This window comes from Oncorhynchus gorbuscha, unplaced genomic scaffold, assembly GCF_021184085.1.
Source record: "Oncorhynchus gorbuscha isolate QuinsamMale2020 ecotype Even-year unplaced genomic scaffold, OgorEven_v1.0 Un_scaffold_897, whole genome shotgun sequence".
In the NCBI taxonomy this organism is placed as follows: Eukaryota; Metazoa; Chordata; class Actinopteri; order Salmoniformes; family Salmonidae; genus Oncorhynchus; species Oncorhynchus gorbuscha.
The window spans coordinates 171,413-185,005 of NW_025745869.1; the positions used below are offsets into that span (position 1 = coordinate 171,413).

The window sequence follows — 13,593 nt, forward strand, 5'->3', positions numbered from 1 at the left end:
AAGGCAAAAGGTTTCCTGTGGGAACGGAGCTATAAATACATTTAATAAAAATATAGGACAAAACACACATCACGACAAGAGAGACAACACAACACTACATAAAGAGAGACCTAAGACAACAACATAGCACGGCAGCAACACATGACAACAACATGGTAGCAACACAATATGACAACAACACGGCAGCAACACATGACAACAACATGGTAGCAACACAATATGACAACAACACGGTAGCAACACAATATGACAACAACATGGTAGCAACACAATATGACAACAACATGGTAGCAACACAATATGACAACAACATGGTAGCAACACAATATGACAACAACATGGTAGCAACACAATATGACAACAACATGGTAGCAACACAATATGACAACAACATGGTAGCAACACAACATGGTAGCAACACAATATGACAACAACATGGTAGCAACACAATATAACAACAACATGGTAGCAACACAATAAGACAACAACATGGTAGCAACACAACATGGTAGCAACACAATATGACAACAACATGGTAGCAACACAATAAGACAACAACATGGTAGCAACACAATAAGACAACAACATGGTAGCAACACAATAAGACAACAACATGGTAGCAACACAACATGACAACAACACGGCAGCAACACATAACAACAACATGGTAGCAACACAATATGACAACAACACGGTAGCAACACAATATGACAACAACATGGTAGCAACACAATATGACAACAACATGGTAGCAACACAACATGGTAGCAACACAATAAGACAACAACATGGTAGCAACACAATAAGACAACAACATGGTAGCAACACAATATAACAACAGCATGGTAGCAACACAACATGGTAGCAACATGGTAGCAACACAAAATGACAACAACATGGTAGCAACAGAATATGACACAACATGGCAGCGACACAATATGACAACAACATGGTAGCAACACAACATGGTAGCAACACAATATGACAACAACATGGTAGCAACACAATAAGACAACAACATGGTAGCAACACAACATAACAACAGCATGGTAGCAACACAACATGGTAGCAACACAATATGACAACAACATGGTAGCAACACAATATGACAACAACATGGTAGCAACACAATATGACACAACATGGCAGCGACACAATATGACAACAACATGGTAGCAACACAACATGGTAGCAACACAATATGACAACAACATGGTTGCAACACAACATGGTAGCAACACAATATGACAACAACATGGTAGCAACACAATATAACAACAACATGGTAGTAACACAATATGACAACAACATGGTAGCAACACAATATGACAACAACATGGTAGCAACACAATATGACAATAACATGGTAGCAACACAACATGGTAGCAACACAATATGACAACAACATGGTAGCAACACAATATGATAACAACATGGTAGCAACACAACATAATAACAACATGGTAGCAACACAATAAGACAACAACATGGTAGCAACACAATATAACAACAACATGGTAGCAACACAATATGACAACAACATGGTAGCAACACAATATGGTAGCAACACAATATAACAACAACATGGTAGCACCACAACATGGTAGCAACACAATAAGACAACAACATGGTAGCAACACAATAAGACAACAACATGGTAGCAACACAATAAGACAACAACATGGTAGCAACACAATATGACAACAACATGGTAGCAACACAATATAACAACAACATGGTAGCACCACAATAAGACAACAACATGGTAGCAACACAATAAGACAACAACATGGTAGCAACCCAATAAGACAACAACATGGTAGCAACACAATAAGACAACAACATGGTAGCAACACAACATGGTAGCAACATGGTAGCAACACAATATGACAACAACATGGTAGCAACACAACATGGTAGCAACACAATAAGACAACAACATGGTAGCAACACAATAAGACAACAACATGGTAGCAACACAACATGGTAGCAACACAACATGGTAGCAACACAATATAACAACAACATGGTAGCACCACAACATGGTAGCAACACAATAAGACAACAACATGGTAGCAACACAATAAGACAACAACATGGTAGCAACACAACATAATAACAACATGGTAGCAACACAATATGACAACAACATGGTAGCAACACAATATAACAACAACATGGTAGCACCACAACATGGTAGCAACACAATATGACAACAACATGGTAGCAACACAACATGGTAGCAACACAATATGACAACAACATGGTAGCAACACAACATGGTACAAACATTATTGGGCACAGACAACAGCAAAGGGCAAGAAGGTAGAGACAACAATGCATCACACAAAGTAGCCACAACTGTCAGTAAGAGTGTCCATGATAAAACTGTCCAGTTTGAGTGTCTGTTGCAGCTCGCTCCAGACGCAAGCTGCAGCGAACTGAAAAGAGGAGCAACCCAGGGATGTGTGTGCTTTAAGGACCTTTAACAGAATGTGACTGGCAGAACGGGTGTTGTATGTGGAGGATGAGGGCTACAGTAGATATCTCAGATAGGGGGAAGTGAACAGGTGTTGTATGTGAAGGATGAGGGCTACAGTAGATATCTCAGATAGGGGGAAGTGAACAGGTGTTGTATGTGGAGGATGAGGGCTACAGTAGATATCTCAGATAGGGGGAAGTGAACAGGTGTTGTATGTGAAGGATGAGGGCTGCAGTAGATATCTCAGATAGGGGGGGGGTGAGGCCTAAGAGGGTTTTATAAATAAGCATCAACCAGTGGGTCTTGCGACAGGTATACAGAGATGACCAGTTTACAGAGGAGTACGGAGTGCAGTGATGTGTCCTATAAGGAGCATTAGTGGCAAATCTGATGGCCGAATGGTAAAGAACATCTAGCCGCTCGAGAGCACCCTTACCTGCCGAACTATAAATGATGTCTCTGTAATCTAGTAGGATGGTCATCTGAATCAGGGTTAGTTAGGCAGCTGGGGTGAAAGAGGAGCGATTACGACAGAGGAAACCAAGATTTAACTTTAGCCTGCAGCTTTGATATGTGCTGAGAGAAGGACAGTGTGCCGTCTAGCCAAGTACTTGTATGAGGTGACTACCTCAAACTCTAAACCCTCAGAGGTAGTAATCACACCTGTGGGGAGAGGGGCGTTCTTCTTACCAAACCACATGACCTTGGTTTTGGAGGTGTTCAGAACAAGGTTAAGGATAGAGAAAGCTTATTGGACGCTAAGAAAGCTTTGTTGTAGAGCATTTAACACAAAATCCCTGTGGAGGGGCAGGCAGAGTATAAGACTGTATCATCTGCATATAAATGGATGAGAGAGCTTCCTAGTGCCTGAGCTGTGTTGTTGATGTATGTTGAGATTTATGGTTTAATTGATTGGTCTCAAACAGCTCTGTTCTTCCAGCTAAAACAAAAATCTATAAAATGTTTGGAGATAAACTAGAATGTCTCCTTTATAGGCCAAGAATGTCTTTGACATGGTGACGTCGCGCCCCGTGGGCAAGGTTGGGCCATCCTTGTTCCTGGCGGGTTGCCTGGGCGTCATGGAAGAACACTGGCTGATTACAGTAAAGAGTCGAGAAGAATCAAGTTGCCCAATTATTTTCTCTCTGCACTGTTGCCGCAAGTCCACGGTTTCACTGCATCAGAGCGTTTTGTTTGTGTCGTTTTGAAATGCTTACACCAATCGCTGCTCAAAATGTTGTCTGGCTAATACTGGGGGCCCTGGAAGAAACACAATGGGCCAGGGTTTTAGAAATGCCCAGGTGGATTTCTGATCCCAGACTGCCCCTGGTTACAATCATACAGGTTCACAGGAAGCCATTTTCAATGAGTCTGTAGTACTTTTTATCAGCCACTAGAGGTCCCCTAGATCTGATTCTTAGCATGACACTGTACTACGAGTTGCACTTATGAACAGATCTAGTATCAGCTTACTTAGCTCGGGGTTTAATGCCACTGACCTTTATTCATGTCTACAGATGCGCAATGAGCATGGGAAATGCGCTCTACAAATTAAATATAACAATACCTATTATTATTATTGCATCATAGCTAACTGTATCGTCACTGATTTTTTTTTATTACAACAAAAAACAGCAAACGGAAATTACTAACGGCAGGCCTAACTACAAAATACACGATGATACCTAGAAAGTTGATGTCAAACGTCTTACTCATGGAGAAATACAAGCCATCAACAGATGCCAACACTTGCTATATGCAAGATGATGAGTCACTTCTCTATGTTTATGTCTTCGGGGAAAAATACAGAATTCTCAAATTCTAAATTGAAAATATTCCACATAGGAAATATATTGCCCTAATAAAATAGCATAAATGTTTCAACTCTTCTAAAGTGTAACATATAGGTATGAATGTCAACAAGAGAACACGTATCCTCTCTCCCTCCCCAGTCATCAGAGCTCTCCACTTGCTCCGCTCTCCATTTCAAAACGACACAAACACAAACGCTCTGATGCAGTGAAACCGTGGCCTCGCGGCAACAGTGCAGAGAGAAAATAATTGGGCAACTTGATTCTTCTCGACTCTTTACTGTAATCAGCCAGTGTTCTTCCATGACGCCCAGGCAACCCGCCAGGAACAAGGATGGCCCAACCTTGCCCACGGGGCGCGACGTCACCATGTTAAAGACATTCTTGGTCTATAAAGGAGACATTCTAGTTTATCTCCAAACATTATTTAAACAATTTTAGCTGGAAGAACAGAGCTTTTTGAGACCAATCAATTAAACCATAAATGAACAATGGCGCCGACGAATGAAAGACAAATGAACGGTATGTTGGACTCTGCTATTTCTCTTATTCATTCGTTATTACATGTTTGTGAGGCAAATACAGGAGCGTTTCATGTTATTTGCAAATATATATATATATATTGATTATCATTAGCTATATCCCGAATTGAAATGTTTACTGTTCTCTCAAAATAAAAAATAAAAAATAAAAATACGGGCACATTTTAGTGCGTTTTGCCTGGAGAATAGAAGTTGTCACAATGGCCTTAAGAATGGATTTACATCAGTGTTCTATAATGCCACCCAGCGCCCTCTATCTGGTCGGGTCAGGCGTTACCTGTTCACTCTATCTGGTCGGGTCAGGCGTTACCTGTTCACTCGATCTGATCGGGTCAGGCGTTACCTGTTCACTCTATCTGGTCGGGTCAGGCGTTACCTGTTCACTCTATCTGATCGGGTCAGGCGTTACCTGTTCACTCTATCTGGTCGGGTCAGGCGTTACCTGTTCACTCTATCTGGTCGGGTCAGGCGTTACCTGTTCACTCGATCTGATCGGGTCAGGCGTTACCTGTTCACTCTATCTGGTCGGGTCAGGCGTTACCTGTTCACTCTATCTGATCGGATCAGGCGTTACCTGTTCACTCTATCTGGTCGGGTCAGGCGTTACCTGTTCACTCTATCTGGTCGGGTCAGGCGTTACCTGTTCACTCTATCTGGTCGGGTCAGGCGTTACCTGTTCACTCTATCTGATCGGGTCAGGCGTTACCTGTTCACTCGCTGCTCAGCGCACAGTTCTCCCGAAGATGGGCAGCGGGGAAAGTCGCCCTGGCAAGGTGTCTCTCTGCGGAGATATTGAATAGAATACCCCTTATGCGTAATAAGTAGATACAATTAACACTTAATTGTTTAAAAAAAACGTTATTTGTATCAGTAGCCTAACTTGTTATGTTGGGGGAAAAAATAAAGAGCCGGTCTGTCACAGAACGCACAGTAAGACTGTCTGCCCTTCTGCGGTAGCGTGAACCAACTGGCCAGGCGCTGCAAGGTGCGCCAGTAGTGCAGTAAGCAGCGTGTTTCATGCATGCAGCGTTCCGTGTTGCAGGTTATTGGACAGCGTATGCTAGGCTATAGGCTATAAAGAGTATAACGTGGATGACCGTTATATCATGTCTGTCATTATTGTCCGTGTGTGGCCTGGTTGGCACCGTATTCACCATATAGTGCACTACTTTAGACCAGGGCCATTTGAGTTGCAGCCCCAGTCTGTGGTCGGTCAGGAATGAGCGGTGCACATTCTTGTAACACCCTTAGCCAACCGGAGACGTCAATAAATAAGGGTGAGCTTACAGAATGCATCACAGCTGAAATAAGGCTCGAGTTACAGGCTTTGCGTCCTAAATGGCCTCCATATTCCCTACGTAGTGCACTTATGACCAGGGCCCGTGCTCAAAAGTAGTGCACAAGAATAGGATGCCTTTTGGGATATATCTACAGTAGCAGTGTTAAAGCTGTCCTAGAGGGCCATCTACAGTAGCAAGGTTTCTCTGACCCAGAGACCCTAGGCAGCTGTCCTAGAGGGCCATCTACAGTAGCAGTGTTTCCCTGACCCAGAGACCCCTAGTCAACTGTCCTAGAGGGCCATCTACAGTAGCAGTGTTTCTCTGACCCAGAGACCCCTAGTCAGCTGTCCTAGAAGGCCATCTACAGTAGCAGTGTTTCTCTGACCCAGAGACCCCTAGTCAGCTGTCCTAGAAGGCCATCTACAGTAGCAGTGTTTCTCTGACCCAGAGACCCCTAGTCAGCTGTCCTAGAAGGCCATCTACAGTAGCAGTGTTTCTCTGACCCAGAGACCCCTAGTCAGCTGTCCTAGAAGGCCATCTACAGTAGCAGTGTTTCTCTGACCCAGAGACCCCTAGTCAACTGTCCTAGAAGGCCATCTACAGTAGCAGTGTTTCTCTGACCCAGAGACCCCTAGTCAGCTGTCCTAGAGGGCCATCTACAGTAGCAGTGTTTCTCTGACCCAGAGACCCCTAGTCAGCTGTCCTAGAAGGCCATCTACAGTAGCAGTGTTTCTCTGACCCAGAGACCCCTAGTCAGCTGTCCTAGAGGGCCATCTACAGTAGCAGTGTTTCTCTGACCCAGAGACCCCTAGTCAGCTGTCCTAGAGGGCCATCTACAGTAGCAGTGTTTCTCTGACCCAGAGACCCCTAGTCAGCTGTCCTAGAAGGCCATCTACAGTAGCAGTGTTTATCTGACCCAGAGACCCCTAGTCAGCTGTCCTAGAGGGCCATCTACAGTAGCAGTGTTTCTCTGACCCAGAGACCCCTAGTCAGCTGTCCTAGAAGGCCATCTACAGTAGCAGTGTTTCTCTGACCCAGAGACCCCTAGTCAGCTGTCCTAGAAGGCCATCTACAGTAGCAGTGTTTATCTGACCCAGAGACCCCTAGTCAGCTGTCCTAGAGGGCCATCTACAGTAGCAGTGTTTCTCTGACCCAGAGACCCCTAGTCAGCTGTCCTAGAAGGCCATCTACAGTAGCAGTGTTTCTCTGACCCAGAGACCCCTAGTCAGCTGTCCTAGAGGGCCATCTACAGTAGCAGTGTTTCTCTGACCCAGAGACCCCTAGTCAGCTGTCCTAGAAGGCCATCTACAGTAGCAGTGTTTCTCTGACCCAGAGACCCCTAGTCAGCTGTCCTAGAGGGCCATCTACAGTAGCAGTGTTTCTCTGACCCAGAGACCCCTAGTCAGCTGTCCTAGAGGGCCATCTACAGTAGCAGTGTTTCTCTGACCCAGAGACCCCTAGTCAGCTGTCCTAGAGGGCCATCTACAGTAGCAGGGTTTCTCTGACCCAGAGACCCCTAGTCAGCTGTCCTAGAGGGCCATCTACAGTAGCAGTGTTTCTCTGACCCAGAGACCCCTAGTCAGCTGTCCTAGAGGGCCATCTACAGTAGCAGTGTTTCTCTGACCCAGAGACCCTAGTCAGCTGTCCTAGAAGGCCATCTACAGTAGCAGTGTTTCTCTGACCCAGAGACCCCTAGTCAGCTGTCCTAGAAGGCCATCTACAGTAGCAGTGTTTCTCTGACCCAGAGACCCCTAGTCAGCTGTCCTAGAGGGCCATCTACAGTAGCAGTGTTTCTCTGACCCAGAGACCCCTAGTCAGCTGTCCTAGAGGGCCATCTACAGTAGCAGTGTTTCTCTGACCCAGAGACCCCTAGTCAGCTGTCCTAGAGGGCCATCTACAGTAGCAGTGTTTCTCTGACCCAGAGACCCCTAGTCAGCTGTCCTAGAGGGCCATCTACAGTAGCAGTGTTTCTCTGACCCAGAGACCCCTAGTCAGCTGTCCTAGAAGGCCATCTACAGTAGCAGTGTTTCTCTGACCCAGAGACCCCTAGTCAGCTGTCCTAGAGGGCCATCTACAGTAGCAGTGTTTCTCTGACCCAGAGACCCCTAGTCAGCTGTAGTCTGGCTGTGATTGGACTGGATGTACCTGTTCAAGTGTGTCATCCAAGAAGTGCTGTTGTGCTGACAAAGTATTGACACCACTCTCTGTTAAATAAAGGTGAAATAAAATCACAAAATAACTTGTTGAACCACTAGAGACCCCTAGTAAGACCACAGCAAGAGAGCCCACCAGAGAGACCCCTAGTAAGACCCCCAGAGACCCCTAGTAAGACCCCAGCAGGAGAGACCCCTAGTAAGACCCAGCAAGAGAGACCCCTAGTAAGACCCCAGCAGGAGAGACCCCTAGTAAGACCCCAGCAGGAGAGACCCCTAGTAAGACCCCCAGAGACCCCTAGTAAGACCCAGCAAGAGAGAGCCCTAGTAAGACCCAGCAAGAGAGACCCCTAGTAAGACCCCCAGAGACCCCTAGTAAGACCCAGCAAGAGAGACCCTAGTAAGACCCCAGCAGGAGAGACCCCTAGTAAGACCCCAGCAGGAGAGACCCCTAGTACGACCCAGCAAGAGAGACCCCTAGTAAGACCCCAGCAAGAGAGACCCCTAGTAAGACCCCAGCAAGAGAGACCCCTAGTAAGAACCCAGCAGGAGAGACCCCTAGTAAGAGCCCAGCAAGAGAGACCCCTAGTAAGACCCAGCAAGAGAGACCCCTAGTAAGACCCCAGCAGGAGAGACCCAAAGTAAGACCCCAGCAGGAGAGACCCCTAGTAAGACCCAGCAAGAGAGACCCCTAGTAAGACCCCAGCAAGAGAGACCCCTAGTAAGACCCCAGCAAGAGAGACCCCTAGTAAGAACCCAGCAGGAGAGACCCTAGTAAGAACCCAGCAGGAGAGACCCCTAGTAAGAGCCCAGCAAGAGAGACCCCTAGTAAGACCCAGCAAGAGAGACCCCTAGTAAGACCCAGCAAGAGAGACCACCAGAACTGTGAACTGACCTGTTATCTCCATCTGACCCTCTATCAATTCCTCTAGTATTGACATTACTGTCTGTTATCTCCTACCCCCAGATACCTCTAGTACTGATATTACTGTCTGTTATCTCCTACCCCCCAGATACCTCTAGTACTGACATTACTGTCTGTTATCTCCTACCCCCAGATACCTCTAGTACTGATATTACTGTCTGTTATCTCCTACCCCCAGATACCTCTAGTACTGATATTACTGTCTGTTATCTCCTACCCCCAGATACCTCTAGTACTGATATTACTGTCTGTTATCTCCTACCCCAGATACCTCTAGTACTGATATTACTGTCTGTTATCTCCTACCCCCCAGATACCTCTAGTATTGACATTACTGTCTGTTATCTCCTACCCCCAGATACCTCTAGTATTGACATTACTGTCTGCTATCTCCTACCCCCAGATACCTCTAGTATTGACATTACTGTCTGTTATCTCCTACCCCCAGATACCTCTAGTATTGACATTACTGTCTGTTATCTCCTACCCCCAGATACCTCTAGTATTGACATTACTGTCTGTTATCTCCTACCCCCAGATACCTCTAGTATTGACATTACTGTCTGTTATCTCCTACCCCCAGATACCTCTAGTATTGACATTACTGTCTGTTATCTCCTACCCCCAGATACCTCTAGTATTGACATTACTGTCTGTTATCTCCTACCCCCAGATACCTCTAGTATTGACATTACTGTCTGTTATCTCCTACCCCCAGATACCTCTAGTATTGACATTACTGTCTGTTATCTCCTACCCCCAGATACCTCTAGTACTGATATTACTGTCTGTTATCTCCTACCCCCAGATACCTCTAGTATTGACATTACTGTCTGTTATCTCCTACCCCCAGATACCTCTAGTATTGACATTACTGTCTGTTATCACCTACCCCCAGATACCTCTAGTACTGACATTACTGTCTGTTATCTCCTACCCCCAGATACCTCTAGTATTGACATTACTATCTGTTATCTCCTACCCCCCAGATACCTCTAGTACTGACATTACTGTCTGTTATCTCCTACCCCCAGATACCTCTAGTATTGACATTACTGTCTGTTATCTCCTACCCCCAGATACCTCTAGTATTGACATTACTGTCTGTTATCTCCTACCCCCAGATACCTCTAGTATTGACATTACTGTCTGTTATCACCTACCCCCAGATACCTCTAGTATTGACATTACTGTCTGTTATCTCCTACCCCCAGATACCTCTAGTATTGACATTACTATCTGTTATCTCCTACCCCCAGATACCTCTAGTACTGATATTACTGTCTGTTATCTCCTACCCCCAGATACCTCTAGTATTGACATTACTGTCTGTTATCTCCTACCCCCAGATACCTCTAGTATTGACATTACTGTCTGTTATCTCCTACCCCCAGATACCTCTAGTACTGACATTACTGTCTGTTATCTCCTACCCCCAGATACCTCTAGTACTGACATTACTGTCTGTTATCTCCTACCCCCAGATACCTCTAGTATTGACATTACTCTGTGCTATCTCCTACACCCCAGATACCTCTAGTATTGACATTACTGTCTGCTATCTCCTACCCCCAGATACCTCTAGTATTGACATTACTGTCTGCTATCTCCTACCCCCCAGATACCTCTAGTATTGACATTACTGTCTGTTATCTCCTACCCCCCTCCCCAGATACCTCTAGTATTGACATTACTGTCTGTTATCTCCTACCCCCAGATACCTCTAGTACTGATATTACTGTCTGTTATCTCCTACCCCCAGATACCTCTAGTATTGACATTACTGTCTGTTATCTCCTACCCCCAGATACCTCTAGTATTGACATTACTGTCTGTTATCTCCTACCCCCCAGATACCTCTAGTACTGACATTACTGTCTGTTATCTCCTACCCCCAGATACCTCTAGTATTGACATTACTGTCTGTTATCTCCTACCCCCAGATACCTCTAGTATTGACATTACTGTCTGTTATCTCCTACCCCCAGATACCTCTAGTATTGACATTACTGTCTGTTATCTCCTACCCCCAGATACCCCTAGTATTGACATTACTGTCTGTTATCTCCTACCCCCAGATACCTCTAGTACTGACATTACTGTCTGTTATCTCCTACCCCCAGATACCTCTAGTATTGACATTACTGTCTGTTATCTCCTACCCCCAGATACCTCTAGTACTGACATTACTGTCTGTTATCTCCTACCCCCAGATACCTATAGTATTGACATTACTCTCTGTTATCTCCTACCCCCAGATACCCCTAGTATTGACATTACTGTCTGTTATCTCCTACCCCCAGATACCTCTAGTATTGACATTACTGTCTGTTATCTCCTACCCCCAGATACCTCTAGTATTGACATTACTGTCTGTTATCTCCTACCCCCCAGATACCTCTAGTACTGACATTACTGTCTGTTATCTCCTACCCCCAGATACCTCTAGTATTGACATTACTGTCGTTATCTCCTACCCCCAGATACCTCTAGTATTGACATTACTGTCTGTTATCTCCTACCCCCAGATACCTCTAGTATTGACTTTACTGTCTGTTATCACCTACCCCCCAGATACCTCTAGTATTGACATTACTGTCTGTTATCTCCTACCCCCAGATACCTCTAGTATTGACATTACTGTCTGTTATCTCCTACCCCCAGATACCTCTAGTATTGACATTACTGTCTGTTATCTCCTACCCCCAGATACCTCCTGCTATCTTCTACACCCCAGATACCTCTAGTATTGACATTACTATCTGTTATCTCCTACCCCCAGATACCTCTAGTACTGACATTACTGTCTGTTATCTCCTACCCCCAGATACCTCTAGTATTGACATTACTGTCTGCTATCTCCTACACCCCAGATACCTCTAGTATTGACATTACTGTCTGTTATCTCCTACCCCCAGATACCTCTAGTATTGACATTACTGTGTGTTATCTCCTACCCCCAGATACCTCTAGTATTGACATTACTGTCTGTTATCTCCTACCCCCCCCCCCCAGATACCTCTAGTACTGACATTACTGTCTGTTATCTCCTACCCCCAGATACCTCTAGTATTGACATTACTGTCTGTTATCTCCTACCCCCAGATACCTCTAGTATTGACATTACTATCTGTTATCTCCTACCCCCAGATACCTCTAGTACTGATATTACTGTCTGTTATCTCCTACCCCCAGATACCTCTAGTATTGACATTACTGTCTGTTATCTCCTACCCCCCAGATACCTCTAGTATTGACATTACTGTCTGTTATCTCCTACCCCCAGATACCTCTAGTATTGACATTACTATCTGTTATCTCCTACCCCCAGATACCTCTAGTACTGATATTACTGTCTGTTATCTCCTACCCCCAGATACCTCTAGTATTGACATTACTGTCTGTTATCTCCTACCCCCAGATACCTCTAGTATTGACATTACTGTCTGTTATCACCTACCCCCAGATACCTCTAGTACTGACATTACTGTCTGTTATCTCCTACCCCCCAGATACCTCTAGTATTGACATTACTGTCTGTTATCTCCTACCCCCCAGATACCTCTAGTATTGACATTACTGTCTGTTATCTCCTACCCCCAGATACCTCTAGTATTGACATTACTGTCTGTTATCTCCTACCCCCAGATACCTCTAGTATTGACATTACTGTCTGTTATCTCCTACCCCCCAGATACCTCTAGTATTGACATTACTGTCTGTTATCTCCTACCCCCAGATACCTCTAGTACTGACATTACTGTCTGTTATCTCCTACCCCCAGATACCTATAGTATTGACATTACTCTCTGTTATCTCCTACCCCCAGATACCCCTAGTACCGACATTACTGTCTGTTATCTCCTACCCCCAGAGACCTCTAGTATTGACATTACTCTCTGTTATCTCCTACCCCCAGATACCTCTAGTACCGACATTACTGTCTGTTATCTCCTACCCCCCAGATACCTCTAGTACTGACATTACTGTCTGTTATCTCCTACCCCCAGATACCTCTAGTATTGACATTACTGTCTGTTATCTCCTACCCCCAGATAACTCTAGTATTGACATTACTGTCTGTTATCTCCTACCCCCAGATACCTCTAGTATTGACATTACTGTCTGTTATCACCTACCCCCCAGATACCTCTAGTATTGACATTACTGTCTGTTATCTCCTACCCCCAGATACCTCTAGTATTGACATTACTATCTGTTATCTCCTACCCCCAGATACCTCTAGTATTGACATTACTGTCTGTTATACCCCCTCCTATAGTATTGACATTACTCTCTGTTATCTCCTACCCCCAGATACCTCTAGTATTGACATTACTGTCTGTTATCTCCTACCCCCAGATACCTCTAGTATTGACATTACTCTCTGTTATCTCCTA

General features: G+C 44.9%; 1 protein-coding gene across 1 annotated transcript in view; it reads left to right on the forward strand.

Annotated features, from left to right (window-relative positions):
* Nucleotides 1–4,501: 4,501 nt before the first annotated feature.
* LOC124020748 (acidic amino acid decarboxylase GADL1-like) overlaps nt 4,502–13,593 on the forward strand; it is a 45,442-nt gene continuing 36,350 nt past the window's right edge. Inside the window, exon 1 of the mRNA XM_046336008.1 lies at nt 4,502–4,815. The gene's annotated coding sequence lies outside the window, so the exon portion shown is untranslated. The remainder of the gene's footprint in view (nt 4,816–13,593) is intronic.